This window comes from Sus scrofa, chromosome 8, assembly GCF_000003025.6.
Source record: "Sus scrofa isolate TJ Tabasco breed Duroc chromosome 8, Sscrofa11.1, whole genome shotgun sequence".
In the NCBI taxonomy this organism is placed as follows: domain Eukaryota; kingdom Metazoa; phylum Chordata; class Mammalia; order Artiodactyla; family Suidae; genus Sus; species Sus scrofa.
In genome coordinates, this window is record NC_010450.4 from 131334566 (window position 1) to 131352639 (window position 18074).

At 40.3% G+C, this 18074-nt stretch overlaps 1 protein-coding gene across 5 annotated transcripts in view; it reads right to left on the reverse strand.

The window, feature by feature from the left end:
* The window catches only part of DSPP (dentin sialophosphoprotein), a 126088-nt gene that overhangs the window by 16379 nt on the left and 91635 nt on the right, over positions 1–18074 (reverse strand). For 2 of the 5 annotated variants that reach the window (XM_021100406.1, XM_021100402.1), the window contains exon 3: positions 3407–3633. The exons of 2 other annotated variants lie outside the window; for them this stretch is intronic. The gene's annotated coding sequence lies outside the window, so the exon portion shown is untranslated. Of the gene's footprint in view, positions 1–3406; positions 3634–5830; positions 5959–18074 lie in introns of those variants that run through there. One more of the 5 variants, XM_021100403.1, reaches the window with a different exon arrangement.

Genomic DNA, 18074 nt, shown 5'->3' on the forward strand with positions numbered 1-18074 from the left:
AGATTTTTGCAAGAAAGTGCAGACAATGTTTATTCAATGTTGAAGCAAACATGAATGGAAGGTGTTAGCTCTCCTGGTACAGTCTGCAAAATGCTGCTCAAACAGCATCTAATGTCCTTTCTATTGACACTGAAGTCATTGTCATGAAATTTTTCTCCTACTTCAGCATTTATATTGTTAAAAATGAGGGAGTTCCCGTCGTGGCACAGTGGTTAACGAATCCGACTAGGAACCATGAGGTTGCAGGTTCGGTCCCTGCCCTTGCTCAGTGGTTAACGATCTGGCGTTGCTGTGAGCTGTGGTGTAGTTTGCAGACGAGGCTCGGATCCCTCATTGCTGTGGCTCTGGCATAGGCCAGTGGCTACAGCTCCGATTCAACCCCTAGCCTGGGAACCTCCATGTGCCGCGGGAGCGGCCCAAAGAAATAACAAAAAGACAAAAAAAAAAAAAAAAAAGAGTAATTAAAATCTTTTTGAGAACTACTAGAAAGTGAAATTAAGAAAACAATCCCACATACAACTGCATCAGAAAGAATAAAATACCTAGGAAAAAATTTAAGCATGGAGATGAAAGAGCTGTACCCTGAAAACTATGAGACATTAATTAAAGAAATTTAAAAAGACATAAATAAATGGAATAATATTCTTTGATAATGGATTGGAAGAATTAACATTGTCAAAATGTCTATACTGCCCAGAGCAATCTATAGATTCAATGCAACACCTATCAAATTTCTAATAGCATTTTTCACAGAAATTGAACAAACAATCATAAAATTTGTATGGCACAAAAAAATCTCTGAATAGATAAAGCAATCCTGAGAAAGAAGAACAAAGCTAGAGTCATCACACTTTCCGATTTCAAACTATGCTACAAAACTACAGTAATCAAAACAGTCTGCTGCTGGCATAAAAACAGACATGTAGATCAATGTAACAGAGAGAGAGAGCGCGCCCAGAAATAAACACATACACATAAGGTCAATTAACTTACAACAAAGAAACCAAAAATATACAGTGGGTAAAGGACAGTCTCTTCAACTGATAACTGAACACCGTAATTGAATAGACACATGAAAAAGAATGAAACTGGACCACTGCCTTATATAATATGCAAAAATTAACTCAAAATGGACTGAAGACTTGAATATAAGACCTGAAACCATTAAACTCCTAGAAGAAAACACATGTGGTCAATTCCTTGACATCAGTCTTGGTAATGATTTTTTTAAATCTAACAACAAAAATAAAGGTAAGAAAAGTAAAAATAAACAAGTGAAACTAAATCAAACTGAAAAACTTCTATACGGCAACAATCTGAAAAGGCAACTACTAAATGGGAGAAAATGTTTTCAAATCATATATCTTTTAGGGGGTTAATATTGAAAATATGTAAAGAACTCATACAACTCAATAGCAAAAAAGTAAAAATAAAAATCTGATTTTGAAATGGGAGGAAGATCTAAACAGACATTTCCCCAAGGAAGATACATGAATATCCAATAGGTACATGAGAATATGCTCAATATCGCTCATCACCAGAAAACTGCAAATCAAAATCACATGAGATGTCACTTCACACCTGTTAGAATGCTTCTTATCAAAAAGACAAGAAATAACAAGTGTTGGCAAAGATGTGGAGAAAAGGGAACACTTGTGTGCTATTGGTGAAAATGTAAATTGGTACAACCACTATGGAAAACAGTATGGAGGTTCCTCAAAAAGTTAAAAATAAAACTATCATGTGATACAACAATTACATTTCTGGGTATTTATTTGAAGAAACGTTAATTCGGAAAATGTAAGCATTCCTATGTTTATTGCAGCATTATTTATCTAAGATATAGAAGCAACCTACATGTCATTGATGGATTAATGGATAAAGGAAATTAAATTAATATATATATACAAACACATTGAAATATTTTTCAGCCATAAAAAGGAAAAAAATTTTGGAGTTCCTGTTGTGGCATAATGGGATTGGCAGCATCTCTGGAGCACAGGGATACAGGTTCGATCCCTGGCCCAGCACAGTGGGTTAAGGATCTGGCACTGCCACAGCTGAAGCATAAGTCACAACTGTGGGTCCATATGATCCCTGGCCCAGGAACTCTGTATGCTGCTCAGCAGCCAAAAAAGAAAAGGAAAAAAAAAAAAGGAAATTCTGTCATTTAGGATGACATGGGTGGACCTTAAAGGCCCTGTGCTAAGTGAAGTAAGTCAGAAAAAGACAAATACCATATGATCTCATTTATATGTGGAATTGTAAAGAAGCAACAACAGAAACAAATGAACAAAACTGAGCTCATAGATACAAACAGAGAATGATGGTTTGCCAGAGGTGAAGAGTGGGAGGTAGGCAAAAACAGTGAAGGGAGTCAAAAGGCACAAACTTCTAGTTATAAAATAAAGTCATTGGGATGCAATGTTCAGCGTATATAGTTAATAACACCATATTACATATTTGAAAGTTGCTAAGGGAATAGATTTAAATAGACTTAATTTTTTTTCATTTTGAAAAATTTGCACAATGATATTCATTGCTGTTTGTTGTATCAGCTGAAAAAAAGAAACAGGAGTTCCCGTCGGGGCGCAGTGGTTAACGAATCTGACTAGGAACCATGAGGTTGCGGGTTCGATCCCTGGCCTTGCTCAGTGGGTTAAGGACCTGGCGTTGCCGTGAGCTGTGGTGTAGGTCGCAGACGTGGCTCGGATCCCACGTTGCTGTGGCTCTGGCGTAGGCCGGCAGCTATAGCTCCGATTCGACCCCTAGCCTGGGAACCTCCATATGCTTCGGGAGCAGTCCTAGAAAAGGCAAAAAGACTAAAATAAAATAAAATAAGTTTAAAAAAAATGTTATATGAATGAAATCATACAGCACATAGTCTTTTGAGTCTGACTTCTTTCACCTAGCTTGCATTTGAGATTCATCCACACTGTTGCAGATATCAGCAGTTCCTTTTTATTGTACAAATATTTTGCCTAATTTTGTATTGGGCTATTATGTATGTGACATTGCTCCAAAAATAAATAAATAAATAAAGCATTGGTAAGTTTTTTTAAAAGGATTTTTGCAATATTGTTGGCATTCAGCATCTTCAATTTTCTTGCATCCAGAACACACTGGCTCTCTTGAACAGTCATTTAAGAATAGTATCAGTTTATCTGAAGCACTTAAATCAAATTTTAATTCTGAAGAAAAGGATCCCCAAATTTTGGTTGACTTTTAAAATCAAGCAAATCATCTCTTTAGTAACAGGAATATGCAAATTGAAAGAAGAGCAATGTTACTGAAGTGTTCCAACCTTTAAAGAACATCATGGAATTTGTGTCAAAGAAAGAATCACAGAAAAATTTATTCCTTTAAGGGTCAAGACTAGTCTTAAAAGAGATAATGTATTACTTACAAAAAGGAAAAGAAATTCTGACTTGAAATGGATACTTATTATGGCATTTTCACGATTATCCCTGCAGAGTTTGATCTTTTTTTATAGAGACAATTCCGAATACTCTTTCAGCAGGCGAACAAAGGGATCTTCACATGCGGTGCTGAAGAAACAAACGAATGCTGACAACAGTGCTCATGTCCGTGGATAGCATTTTAAAAAATCACTGATCAAGATGAAATATAATCCTGAAGAAAGGAAAAGGAGAGCACGCCTTGAAAGATGGTATTACGTGCTTCAATAAACCACACTTGAAGACTGAGTCTTAGAGTTTGAACAAGTACACATACTGGTCCATAATATTAATACTAAGTGTGTTTCTCCATTAATGACCGGTGGACAAGGAAAGAGACCAAAAAATTTAATGTGACCACTATAGGAGCTATGTCACGATCTAGATTAAACATAGACTACAACTGCAAGAAAAGATTTTATAAGTAAATCCTGCAAAATAAATAACTCTAAACAACCTAAAGGAAATATACTTTTTAAAAGAAGCATGTACTTCGGAGGGAGAGAAGAATTGTGAGGGTGGGAGTAACACATACATACTACTGTATGAAATAGGGGATTGATGAGAACCTACTGTAGAGCACAGGAAAATCTACTCAATAGTTTGTAATAACCTACATGGGAAAAAGACTGGATATATTAGATGTATGATTGATTCACTTTGCTGTACACCTGAAACGAATACAACCTTGTAAATCCAATAAAATTAAATTAAAAAATAAAAATAAGCTCTAGGCAAAAAATTAAAAATTAGTATGTACTTTAGATATTTTTATAACTTATTCCAGATGAACAACAAACACTTTACTATAAAGTATGTCCCATGCAATATTTTTCTTTTATCTTAATGTACATAAGCATAGGTAGGTAATTAGAAACCACTTAAGGTTAACTGGGCATTCTGTGTTTTTATTTGCCAAACCCGGCCTGACCCTAGACTGGATTCTATCAGCAGATATAAAGCTGCCCTCCAGGTGATCATTTTGTGATTTTTTTTCTTTGCAGGAGAGACAATTAGCTGTCTAAAGGGAGTCAGTGGTTTCACACTCTGGTCCAAGCACCTGTTAGACTCAGTGGGCGGCAGAGGATCCCCAGTTTCTCACCCCACTGCCTCCCAGACCTATTCTGTGGAGAAAAACAAACTAGGACCAGACTGTAAAAGAGTTTAGACAGAGCTGCCACGACTGAACCTTCTCTGAATCTTGCTAAGAGAACTCTCCTAAGACCAACTGTACACCTTTGGCTACCAATCATTTAGTCAGTAGATTTGTAGAGAAAGGCATTGGGTTGGATTCCACGAAAGACACAGGTAATTTGCCATCAAGGAAACCCCATTCCTTGAACCATCAGTGGCATACCTGTTAATGACTGATTATATCGCAGAATTTACAGGTCTTACCTAAAGTATATTTTAATTTTATTTACATATTATTTATATATAAACTTTGTACATATATTTATTGATATAAATATTTTTTATAAATCTTTCTGTTTTTAATTGAGGCAATCTCTCAGTTTCTAACAGCTTTGATAGTCAATCCCGATCATTCAAAGGTTCCATATTTGCTAATTCACCAACTTGCTACCATGTACTTATAACTCCCAAATCAATATTTACAGTCATTGCATGGTCAATCAAAGAATGTGCATGCACAGAGCAGAAAAAAAAACTGTCTAGGAATTCTCTTGTGGCACAGTGGGTTAAGGATCCGGCGGCATTGTCACTGCGGCCCTTGATCAGATCAAGTGGGTTCAATCCCTGGTCCAGGAACTTCCACGTGCTGCAGGCATGACCAAAAAAAAAAAAAAAAAAAAAAAAAATTGAGTTGCCTTATATGCAAGTTCCTAGCTGAGGTCAATCAAGATAACATAGCCTTATTGTTTCAACTCTCTTACCATAAACACATGCTTTTTTTGGTCTATCTAGTGCCACATTTTTATAACTTGTTCTCTTTTTTGGGTGATTTTGCTGTTTAAAATGGCTCCCAAGCATAGTGCTACCTAATGTTCCCTAGTGCAAGAAAGGCTATAAAGTGTCATATGGAGAAAACCACATGCTAGATGAGCTTCATTAAGGCACAAGTAATAGTGCTACTGGCCGTGAGTTCAATGTCAGTGAATAAGCAATATATATTTATAAATAAGGTGTCTTTAAACAGAAACACACAAAAAACAACGTTATATATTGATCAGTGGATGAAAAGGTTGTAACCAGAGCCTCATAGGAATGTAACCCCATATGTCCCCTACAAGCAATGGCTCAGTATTTGCTAACTGACCCTTTCAGGCAGCTAAATAGAACACAACTACCTTGATAAGAAAAACTGTGTGTGTGTTAAATTAGAAACAACTTTCATGAAATATAATACTTACCCTTCCTACATGTGACACACTTTGATAGCCTTCCTTATCATCATCGTCATCATCATCTTTTTAGGGCCGTACCTGCAGCATATGGAAGTTCCAGGCTAGGGGTCAGATCAGAGCTGCAGCTGCCAGCCTACACCACAGCCACAGAAACACTGGATCGGAGCCACGTGTGCAACCTGCACCGCAGCTCACAGCAATACCGGATCCTTAACCCACTGAGCGAGGCCAGGGGTTGAACCCGCGTCCTCATGGATACTAGTCGGGATCGTCACCACTGGGCCACGACGGGAACTCCAATCTTCCGTATTTTTTAACTTGAATTGATTTATATCCCGAGAATAGGTCATAGTGGACAGTTGGAAAACACTGCTCCAGCACACACAGAAGAAAACAGTTTTTCTCAGATTAGTAAAATCAACATTCAAGCTTATGGGAAAGATATCAGGCCAACTTAAATGATTGTATTCTTAAGAAATTTGAAGAGAAGTGGCAATATCTTCTTAGGTTTTCATTATTTCTCATCCTTTTGGATGCCATGTTAGTTTCTATTGTCCCACTGATGATGCAGCAGCTGCTGAGAGTAAGAACCATGGACACCATTTCTTTCCGAGATTTGAGGAAATTCATAATTTTCCGTTGATGAAGCAATAAAGAAAAGGTTGGTTTGTGATCAGGTTTGAGGTATAGGGCCAGAAACTTTTCGTAGATGAAAAAGCAGGTAGTTATTCCTTGCATGCTAAACAAGACTAACTTTTTTCTACTTTTCAGCAAACCTTTGTTTGGAAGAGTCCTGTGTGGGCTATTGGTATGAAGGGGCAATGGCAACATTGCCGGGCTTTGTTCTGCTGGGTTTTTGGTCCCATCAAGAATGCAGTTTAAATTAGCCTGTTCTGCTCTAGTGAAGGAAGAATTTCCATCATGATTACTAATTACTTGTTAATAACATAGCAGTACCTTAGCCAGGAGAAGAAACACTATGCTGCCAAAATAAATCAGCCCCAATTCGCAGGGGCTTAGTACAATAGAGACGTGTTGTTGCTTCTGTCGCAATTCTGAGTAGCTCTCCTGTAGATAGTGACTCAAGCTGTGTCCATCTCATGGTTCTACCATCTTGCAGTTTCAAAGTCACCCTGAAATTGCCTAGCTGAAGATGGGGAGGAGAAGAAAAAGAGCACGAAAAGCTATGCTAGGAATTTTAGGAATCAGGCCTGGAAATGGTTCTTTACTTTTGTCCACTGTCCATTGGCCAGGACCCAGTCACAGGGCCAAACCGGCTTCGGGGGAAGCTGGGAAATGTGGAGGAGCCCTGGGACCCGAAAGTGCACAGATGGTCTCTGCAGAGAAGGTGCTCCAGCCTCCGCGCTGGCCCTCACACTGGTGTGGGGACCTGAATCCTAGTGGATTAGATGTGGCTGGGGACCCTTTTAGACAGCTCGGCAGCCCCGTTGTTGAACTCTACATCCACAGTTGCTATGAAGAAATATCATCGTTATCATCTTGATAAAAACATCTGAGGTCCTCCCTCACACTTTTCAAGACGGGACTACGAAGGAGGCAAGCCCCACAATGTGGATTACTCCCCACATACATGTTATAGTCCCTTTAATTAGCATTTTTCACATGGTGGTTCCTAGATAACTTGAATCTGAATCACCTTGCTTCAAGCTGCTAAATCTAAATTTATTTAAAATATAGATTTTAGAGACCACCACCTCCCACCTACTGAATCAGGATTTATCTTGGCAGAGCTCAGAAATCTGCATTTTGATGCTTTTTAGATTATTCTTGTGTGCACTAGTATTTGAGAACCACTGCCAACACGAAAACTGAAATATCTTCCACTTGAAAGCGAAGTCTGCCTGTGATTACAAAATAAGCTCAGATCTAAGAGCTAATTTCAATCTTCTTTTCTAAATGAGAAAAGCCAAGGAAAGAAAATCCTAGGATTTAAACTGTCATGATGTTGGCTGAAACAGATGATCAAGGCCAGAAAAGGAAGAAGGCAGGACAGGCTTATCTTAGACACCAAAACTCCTCAAAACAGTAATTTTGATGTGTGTGTGTGTGTGTGTAAATGTAAATCCCATCTCGACAACTTCCCTCCCATTACATTTTCTAATTCAATCTTTCCCTGCCCTTTGTCGATTCAATCTGCATATGGTCTTGGGCGGCTGTGGGGTGAGAATGCAGAACCCTAACCACCTAATGTAGGTCCCCAGAACTTGTCCCTTTGGAGAAAGAATTCTGCAAAGAGACTGAGGGTAGTGAGGCAAATAAGGGTTTATTAAGAGAGAAGAGAGAGATGATAGGTGTGGAGAAAGCTTAGGCAGGCTGGGGGGGGGGGAGGGGGATATGAAGACGGAGAGACAGACAGACAGAAAGAGCAAGAGAGGAGGAGAGCAACGCCAGCTTTGGAGGTCCTTTAAATCACTTGCATGGGGACACTCCTTCTGAGCTCCCTCTGGCCAATCACCTTGCATGGTCGGCCTTGAGTCCACATTTGGCCTGACTCAGGGCCCCTCCCTCTGTGTGCACATCTTTTACCTAGGATGGATTCCAGCACAAGGGTTTATGGGAAGTCGACAGGGTGCATCTCTTTGCTCCGACCCCTGGGGAACCTCTCCGCACATGTGTCGTTCTGGAGGTCTCCTTGACATCAAAAAATGAGAAATAGGTGGTCTCTGTTTTTATCCAAGCAGGACGCAGTTCCTCCTTGCTCCTGCCATAATCAAGTATCTGTCTACAGGGGACAGATTCCAGCTGCTCAGCCCGGGACCCATCTACCTCCTGACTCATGCCGAGGCAGATGGCAAGCGCCAAGCTCACACCTTCTAAGCGCCTACGGAACAAAAGCCACCTGCCTACCTAGCCTCTCTGCTAATATGAGAGGATGTGATAACATCCTCATCGCAGGGCTGCTCTGAGGCTTCAACAAGATAATGTGTGCGGTGTGTTTAACTCAGGTCCTGACACCCGGAAGGCGAAATCAATGCCAGCAATTGTCAAAATCTAAACAACCATTTGACAGACCTATGGCATCCCTGGGCTCTAAAAGGAATCCCACAGGCAGCAGGAAATTGAAGGCCTTGATACATCATTACCCAAGGAAGGATTGTGAATGGGTGATATAGGTGTCCCCAATGGGGACGCCGTGGCATCCACCAGGAAATGAGTTAGGAATGCCGGGCCACCCAAGCACACCCTGTCCTGTGGAGCAGTGCCAGGGTAAATGATACAGCCAACTCCACCACTACTACCACCCAACACACCCACTCAAAGATTTTAAGCCAAATGGAAATCAGTGGATAACTTGCCTACATTTGCCTCTTATAGACATGGCCTTGGAGTCTCCTCAAACAACAAACCACCCATCAGTTCAGAAAATGACAGGGTTCAATTTGAATGGGTCTATCTGCCCCCTCACAGGGATGTGGTCAGGAAGAAGGAGAGAGAGAGAAGGGTGGGGGGGAATACTGAGTGCCTAAAACTACAGGAGGAACCGTACTGTGAGGCTTTGCATGAGCTTTTATGAATTTAAATGAGCAAGGGCTAGGACAGCCTGCCCTTTAATGTGGGGATGGAAGAGGTGAGCAGAGCTGACATCAGGACTGTAGCCTGGCATGGGAATGAAAGATTCTTCCAGGACGTTAATGGAATGGTCGCAGGAAAGGAAAAATAGCATGCTGTGTTTTTCAAACTATAGGTGACAACCCCCATTAATGGATCATACTATCAATTTTAGCGTATTTTTAATGAAAGACTAGAACAGGGCATCGTCCATAGGAAGGATAATCATAAAAACTGTTTCTGTTTGTATGTGTATTTGGGTTATGAGAAATAAAATATTGCCTACCATATCAGCAAACAAAGGAGGTCATTAGTCATCAGTGATTGCAGCCACCTCCTAGGGCGAGCTAGTGAGCCCTGAGAGTACTCAGGAAGGGAGCAAAGAATACCCGCCATCTAGGAGGCAACAGATTGCAGCCACTCCCGACACTGAGCCCTGGGGAAACTCGGGAGGTGAAAAAACAGGACACTGGCCCCAGACAGCTGAGAGGCACATCAAAGGCATGATTTCAGTGAGCCCAGACTCTTGCATCTTTCCATATACAGAAGAGCACCCAATTCCTTAATTTGAGATATCTAGTTTTCTTTCATTAATGGTAATCTTGGAGTTCCCATCATGCTTCTGTGGAAACGAATCTGACTAGCATCCATGAGGATGCAGGTTCGATCCCTGGCATTGCTCAGTGGGTTAAGGATCCAGCATTACCATGAGCTGTGGTGTAGGGCCCAGATGCGGCTCAGATCTGCTGTTGCTGTGGCTGAAGCATAGGACAGCGGCTATAGCGCCAATTGGACCCCTAGCCTGGGAACCTCCATATGCCTCAGGTATGGCCCTAAAAAGACCAAAAAAAAAAAAACAAAAAAACAAAAAAAACATTAATCTTTTGTTCCTACTACCTGCCCTTTTTGCAAAACTCCCATGTATCCTAGCTCTCTGCCCCCATCACCTCCCCAGACTGGTTGTTCGGAGCCAGCTGAAATGCTGCCTCCTGGGCTATAGTCCTCATTTTGCCCCAAATAAAACTTAACTCAAAACTCTCATGTTGTGCATTTTTTACATCAACAATTTCAATGAAACATTTATTTTTTATAATGGATTATATTGCAGAAAGTTTTAAAACATTAAAACTTTAAAGTGTAGCAGAAAACTAACTGCTCTAGATTCACAGGAGATGGAATCCACGCTCCACCAACTTGCTAATTTTATGACTTGTGTTGTAGCTTCAGTTTCCTCAGCTGTAAAATAGGAATAATACCTACAAGAATTCTTGGGAAGTAAAATGGGATCATGTCTATAAACTTCTTTAGTGTCTGCAGCAGTCACCTAACAAATGTCAGTTTCCTTCCTCTTTCCATTTAAGGTAGTATGTGTACAAATATATTCAGGCACCACAGCAACAGTCATTTAATTTCCCTTGGTCTCTATGTCTTCATTCTGAAGTAAAAGAGCTGAACTGCATAAACTAGTGCCTTGCCTACTCTACAGTTGTCTGATTTAATTAAAAAGGTCCTTCTATTATCACATTAGAGAAATTCTCTCTGAAATTATTGCAAACCCCAAGTGACAAATAGATTTTTTAATTAACCTTTTTGTTTTGAAGGAACTGTAGATTCACATGCAGTTGTAAGGAGTAAAAGAGGGAAATCCTGTGTACCTATGATAATAAGACATAGGAGTTCCCTGGCAGCTCAGTGAGTTAAGGACCCATTGTTGTTACTGCTGGGGCATAGGTTCAATCTCTGGCCCTGGGAATTTCCACATGTTCTGGCCAAACAAAGAAAAGGAAATAATATAGTCTTTTTTTTTTTTTTTTTTTTTTTGCTTTTTAGGGCCGCGCCTGTGGTGTATAGAAGTTCCCAGGCGGGTCCAATCAGAGCTGTAGCTGCCAGCCTACACCACACTGAATGGCACTGTTAACACTGGCCGCATCTTCGACCTACACCACGCTTCGCGGCAACGCCAGATCCTTAACCCACTGAGTGAGGCCAGGAATCGAACCCGCATTCTTATGGGGTCCTAGTTGGGTTCGTTAACCTCTGAGCTACAAAGGGAACTCCAGTATCTGGTCTTTGTCCCCAGTTCCTGGCACGCAGCTCCTCAAACCTTTGGAATCTCCCCGTGATTTGGATGTCTTTCCTATGCTAATGAGATGGGAGGGGGCTAGGAGCTCCTGACAGCTTCAGAACAGATGCTGGTCACCCGAAAGACAAAGGCAGGCTTACCAGGCCAGTCAGCCGTGCCCCTGACATCAAGAGAGGGGAGAGGGCTGAAGGTTGAATTAATCAGCAATAGCTAATGATTTAATCCATCATTCCCCCATAATGGAACGTCCATAAATACCTCAATGACAGGGATTGGAGAGGTTCCAGGTTAGTGACAAAATGGAGGTGCTGGGAGGGTGGTGCTCCCAGAAAGGGCTTCCTTCACCCCTCCTTCCCATATCTGGCCCTGTGCTTGTGTGTCTTCCATTGACTGTTTCTAAGTTCTATCCTTTATAATAAACCAGTTAGTAGGGTGCCTTCCTATGCTCTGTGAACAGTGTTAGCAAATTCTCGAACTTGAGGAGGGCGTCGTGGGAACCCCTGATTTAAAGGTGGCCAGCCAGCTGGGACTTATGATTGGTTTCTGAAGGGAGGGGCAATCTTATGAAGCTGAGCCCTCAACGGGCAGGAGCTGATTCTTACTTCGGGAAGATGTGTCAGAACTGAAATGAGCTGCTGGACATCCGGCTGGTGTAGGAGAATTGGTTAGCATAGGGAAAAGCCCCATGTATTTGGTGTTGGATATTTTATGCAAAAAAAAAAAAAAAAAAAAAAAAAAAAAAGGCTCTGGAGTACCCTTCACCCAGTTTTCCCCAAGGGCAATATCTTACAAAACTGTAACACAGTATCTCAACCAGGAGGTGGAGTTTGATACGACCCTGGATCTTATTCTGTTTTCGGTTTCTCTATAGGTGCCAATGTGGTTGATTGGTAAAGCCTAGAGTGCAAGCTCAGGGGCTGCCTTGAGTCCTGATTTAGAGGAAGCACATGTTTCTCCCAGTTAGCAACGTTGGAGGACTGAGAGACGTCCCTACGATTGAGAGATAGATGACATGGCGGCTACAAATGTGAATTAAATTAAACTTTTAGAGCTGGTGCTTAGTGGAGTATAATTTCTCTGTGTTTATATAAGTGTTCTAACATAGCAAGATTCAGAGAAAGGGTAAAACATTATCCCTTCAACAGGAAATTACAGGAGCAGTTCCAGTGTATTTTTAGGTTGATAATCTACTTTCAGCAGAGAGAGCAAGGCTTTATAAAATCAACCATAAATTTACCCTTTGGGCATCTTTGCATAATTGAACACTTTTTATGTCGAGTGCCTCAATTACTGCTTTAAGTTACATGACAAAGGCAACCTTAAAGGGGAATATGTATTTGTTACATTTTTTCCTACCAACTCTGCACAAAATCATAAGATTAATCAACTTAACTGAAAGATGAACAAGAGAATTTGTACAGAACAATCTATTTTTTTCTCAAAAGTCTGTTTAAATTAGACTTATGAGGTAAGAGGTTATGGGAAAGAGCTGCTGTCAGGGAGTGTAAATCTGATTATTGGGCTTTCTCACATCAAATAGACTGAAGAGCTGCTTTAGAATGTCTGTGATTGATTGCTAAGAAAGGCGGTTTTATATAATGGAAATGGAGCATGGCTTTGGTTATTTTTGTCTTTCGGCTCAGCAGTTGGCTATCTTAAGTTAAAAGAACTATCCATATAAGGCACTTAGTACAGTGTCTGGCATATAAGAAGTATGAGACAAATGTTAGCTGCTGCGACGGTGGTGATGACGGCCATTCGATTAGCTTCTAAATGCGGGTAAACTGCATCACCTTCTGAACCTCAGTCAACACACTTGCCGAAGTGAGGTGGGGTGAATGATAACAGTGCCTTATATGCCTTCTTCACAAGTTACCCTAAGAGTTAAGCAAGATTATATTTTTGAAAATACTTTGTAAACAGCAAAGAAGTGCAGATGTTTCCGTTATTATTACTGACATTAGGTTTATCCCCCTTTCTCTATAGAAAAGGTAATTATACATAAAATGTCCTGGCACCAAACGCTACTACGGGTCACGTGTTAGTCCTGCCGAGTGAAAGCCCACGGTAGTGTTTTGCAATCTGCTGGCTCTAAGCTCCTTTCTCCAGCCCCCACCTCCTGCCGCTACTTCTTCTTCTACCACCTTCTGAGCATTTGTGAAATGCCCACCGCTGCTAGGACTGTTGCCCTCCTCTGCTCTGGTGTTGGAGTGGCAACAGGAGCGACTGGCAGAGAGAATAAATGTGGGCACCCAATCAGTGGACAGGGAAATTACAGCAAATTGACATGCACACATGCAGAGTGTTCAGGAGAAACTGTATTATACCAAAGAGCATTGCAAAGTAAACTATTTCAATCTAAAATGAAAATGCTACTGAAGTTAGACAACATAAATCAATTTCTCAGTGATGCATTTTGTCGAGGAAAGTATTATTTCCCAGGAGCTAAGCTAATTCTTGAAACTTTTCTCTCCAGAGTACCCTCTCACTGAGGTCAGAGGATGCATTCTCTGCAGGAGAGAGCAGGGGCAAGGATCAGCCCCTTACAAGAGAAAGATGCTTAGATTTGGTAGGCCAGTCTTCCCTTGGAGCACTGCCAAAGTGCCCAGTCACAAGGGACATTTACCATCCTGTCTGGTTTGTCAGGGCTATAATTATGTCTGTATTTTGTCTAAATAGGCTGCCATGTTTGACGGGAAAGGAAGCTATACCATAGTCCTCTTCAAAGGTTAAAAATATATGATCATTAATGTCACCCATATGTCCAAGTTGTGCATCAGGAAAAGGACGGATTCATTCCTCAGAAAGGTTGATGCTGTTTTTAGCCTGGCTCTATTTCATCAGTCTCTAAAATCATGTCAGAGGAGGCAAAGAGTAGAAGGACACAAGACCACAGTGCGAACCTCGACTTAATCAGCACACTACAAAACCACATTTCTAAAATGATCCTGATGTGCACCAATGCTGGCAAATCAAAAAAGGAGAACAGGCACTAAAAAAGAGCAGAAGAGAATGTTCTTTATAAATAATTTTTTAAACTTTAAATTTGAATTACAGGTTTTAATGACAAAAACAGCCTTCATGTAAAAAGAATACTTTAATAAAAAATTTAAAAATTTTTAAAAAGAAAAACTACTCTGTAGTACACTGAAATAAGTCACTTTCAAGATGAGACCGTTAAAACAGAATTTTGACAGACATTATCCAATGTACAAGTGAACAATGCCAGGAGACCCTACCCCCTAGCTCAATTCATTCAGCTACTTGAGATACATTTTGTAAAAAATTCAAGCTGGCCTCATGAAAAAGTAGAAAAGGAAATTAGGGAAGCAATCCCGTTTACCATCGCATCCAAAAGAATAAAATACCTAGGAGTAAACCTACCTAAAGAAACAAAAGACCTGTACTCTGAAAACTACAAGACACTGATGAAAGAAATCAAAGATGACACAAACAGATGGAAAGATATACCATGCTCGTGGATTGGAAGAGTTAATATTATCAAAATGACTATACTACCCAAGGCAATCTACAGATTCAATGCAATCCCTATCAAATTACCAAGGACATTTTTCACAGAACTCGAACAAAATATTTTAAAGTTTGTTTGGAAGTACAAAAGACCCAGAATAGCCAAAGACATCCTGAAAAAGAAAAATGGAGCTGGAGGAATCAGGCTCCTGGACTTCAGACTATACTACAAAGCAACAGTCATCAAAACTGCATGGTACTGGCACAAAGACAGAAATATAGATCAGTGGAACAGGATAGAAAGCCCAGAATTAAACCCATGCACTTACAGCCAACTCATCTATGACAAAGGAGGCAAGACTATACAATGGATAAAGGACAGCTTGTTCAACAAGTGGTGCTGGGAAAACTGGACAGCCACATGGAAAAGAATGAAATTAGAACACTCCCTAACCCCATACACAAAAATAAACTCAAAATGGATTAAAGACTTAGATATAATGCCAGACACTATCAAACTCCTAGAGGAAAGCATAGGCCAAACCCTCTCTGACATAAACGACAGCAACATCTTCTCAGATCTACCTATCAGAGTATTGACAATAAAAAGAAAAATAAACAAATGGGACCTACTCAAACTTCAAAGTTTCTGCACAGCAAAGGAAACCCTAAAGAACACAAAAAGACAACCCACAGAATGGGAGAAAATCTTTGCAAGTGAACTGACTGACAAGGGATTCATCTCTAAAATTTATAAACACCTTCTGCAGCTCCATACCAAAAAAACAAACAACCCCATCAAAAAATGGGCAGAAGATCTAAACAGACAGTTCTCCAAAGAAGACATACAGATGGCTGAGAAACACATGAAAAGATGTTTAACATCACTCATTATTAGAGAAATGCAGATCAAAACCACGATGAGGTACCACCTTACACCAGCCAGAATGGCCATCATCAAAAAGTCTACAAACAATAAGTGCTTGAGAGGGTGTGGAGAAAAAGGAACCCTATTACAATGCTGGTGGGATTGTAAATGGGTGCAACCACTGTGGAAAGCAGTATGGAGATGCCTCAGAAAACTACACATAGAACTACCATTTGATCCAGCAATCCCACTCCTGGGCATCTATCCAGAGAAAATCACGACCCACAAAGACACATGTACTCCAATGTTCATTGCAGCACTATTTATAATAGCCAAGACATGGAAACAACTTAAATGTCCATCGACAGAGGAAAGGATCCAGAAGATGTGGTACCTATACACAATGGAATAGTACTCAGCCATTAAAAAGAACGAAATACCAGCATTTTTTGCAACATGGATGGACTTAGAAACTATCATGCTAAGTGAAGTCAGCCATACAATGAGACACCAACATCCAATGCTTTCACTGACATGTGGAATCTGAAAAAAGGACAGACGGAACTTCTTTGCAGAACAGATGCTGACTCACAGACAGTGAAAAACTTATGGTCTCCGGAGGAGACAGTTTGGGGGGTTGGGGGATGTGCCTGGGCTATGGGATGGAAATCCTGTGAAATTAGATTGTTATGATCATTATACAACTACAGATGTGATAAATTCATTTGCATAATAAACACACACACACATACATACACACACACACACACACACCCCAAAAAAAAAAAAAAAAAATTCAAGCTGGCCTTTATTCAAAGGCTCTTCTCCCCAGACTCTGAGCCACTGTCTCTTTCAGGGATGAGGTAGACAACTAATGAAGTTATCTTTCAGACCCTCTCTTGTGGATTTGTCACATTGGTACACGGGACCCTGCAGCTCCATCAAGTTCTTATCTAGACTCTTAGGCCCACCCACAGGCTCTCCTCTGAGAAAAGAGGCTTTTTGCTATGTCTGCTAGCACAGTCAAGAAAACTGTCCAGATTCTCAATTTTCTTAAGAATCTTTTTTTTTAAAATCTTTGCTCCCTCTTACTTGATTACTAAAGGATATAGTTCTTTCATCAGTGATACTCATCAGCTATACTTCAAACCCTAAACACAAGCCTTGATTTAGAAATAAATGTGACCAGGAACTTGCTAAATGTCTGGTTGAGGAAGTGACATTGAGAAAGTCCATCAATCATGTTAAATTTCCAGGCCTCTGAGTTGTTTTATCCTTATATAAACTGGAGAAAGTAATCCCACCTCAACTAATAATAATAGCTAGACTTTATTCAGAACTTACGTGCCAAGCACTAAGAGCTTTACATGAGCTAAATGGGTTAACAGTCCCATGAGGTGATTTTTATTTTTATCTCAATCTCACAATGAGGAAACTGAGGTGCAGGGAGAGTGAGTGCCTTGTCCAGGACCTGATCTAGTGAGTAATGGAAGAATGGGTCAGAAAAACCAAGAGATTCAGTCACAGCTTGATCTAAAGAAGTTTATGAAGGCACTTTTGTTTCTCTAATTTTCTGGCTCCATTTGATTTTTCTATCTTTGTTTTTTTTCTTTCTTTTATCAACTACTTCCAATATCTTGATTATATGTATTTTTATATGCTCCCTCCATTCTTTCTCCTGAATCAAGGCAGTTCATAAATAAAATACTAATTAGGACTTTTATTCAAAATATTATCTATGACTAACCATAATCATTATCAACAATATGAAATATATATTTGTACATAATATTCTGAACTCAAGTTGAAAAATATCAAAATTTAGTCCATGGAAATTGAATGAGATTTGGCCACATTGGTGCCATGTAAAACTAAACGTAAAGTGATTAAGAGAAATTTAAAAGGTGATGTCTTGCCCCTCCCCCTTGTCATTCCCATCATGGAGAAGTCAGAAAGGTTGCTGAAGATGTCAGGGCAGCCCAGGGTTTGTGGCATCCATGGGTTGTGGCCCAGGGTTTGAGGCACAGGGCAGCAGGTTTATTGGCCAAGAGACATGGGACAATGGCGGGTAGGAAGGCTGAGGCAGCAGTAGAAGGAAATTTAGTTGGGAATTGGTTATTTTGAGCAAACGAGTAAATATATTGGGGAAAATAAGATCCAAGTTTCTTAGTGCCAGGAAATGTATTTAACATAGAAAGGGGGAAGACTAGAAAGAACTCTGAGATATCAAATCAGAACCAGAGGTAACAGTGTGTGAA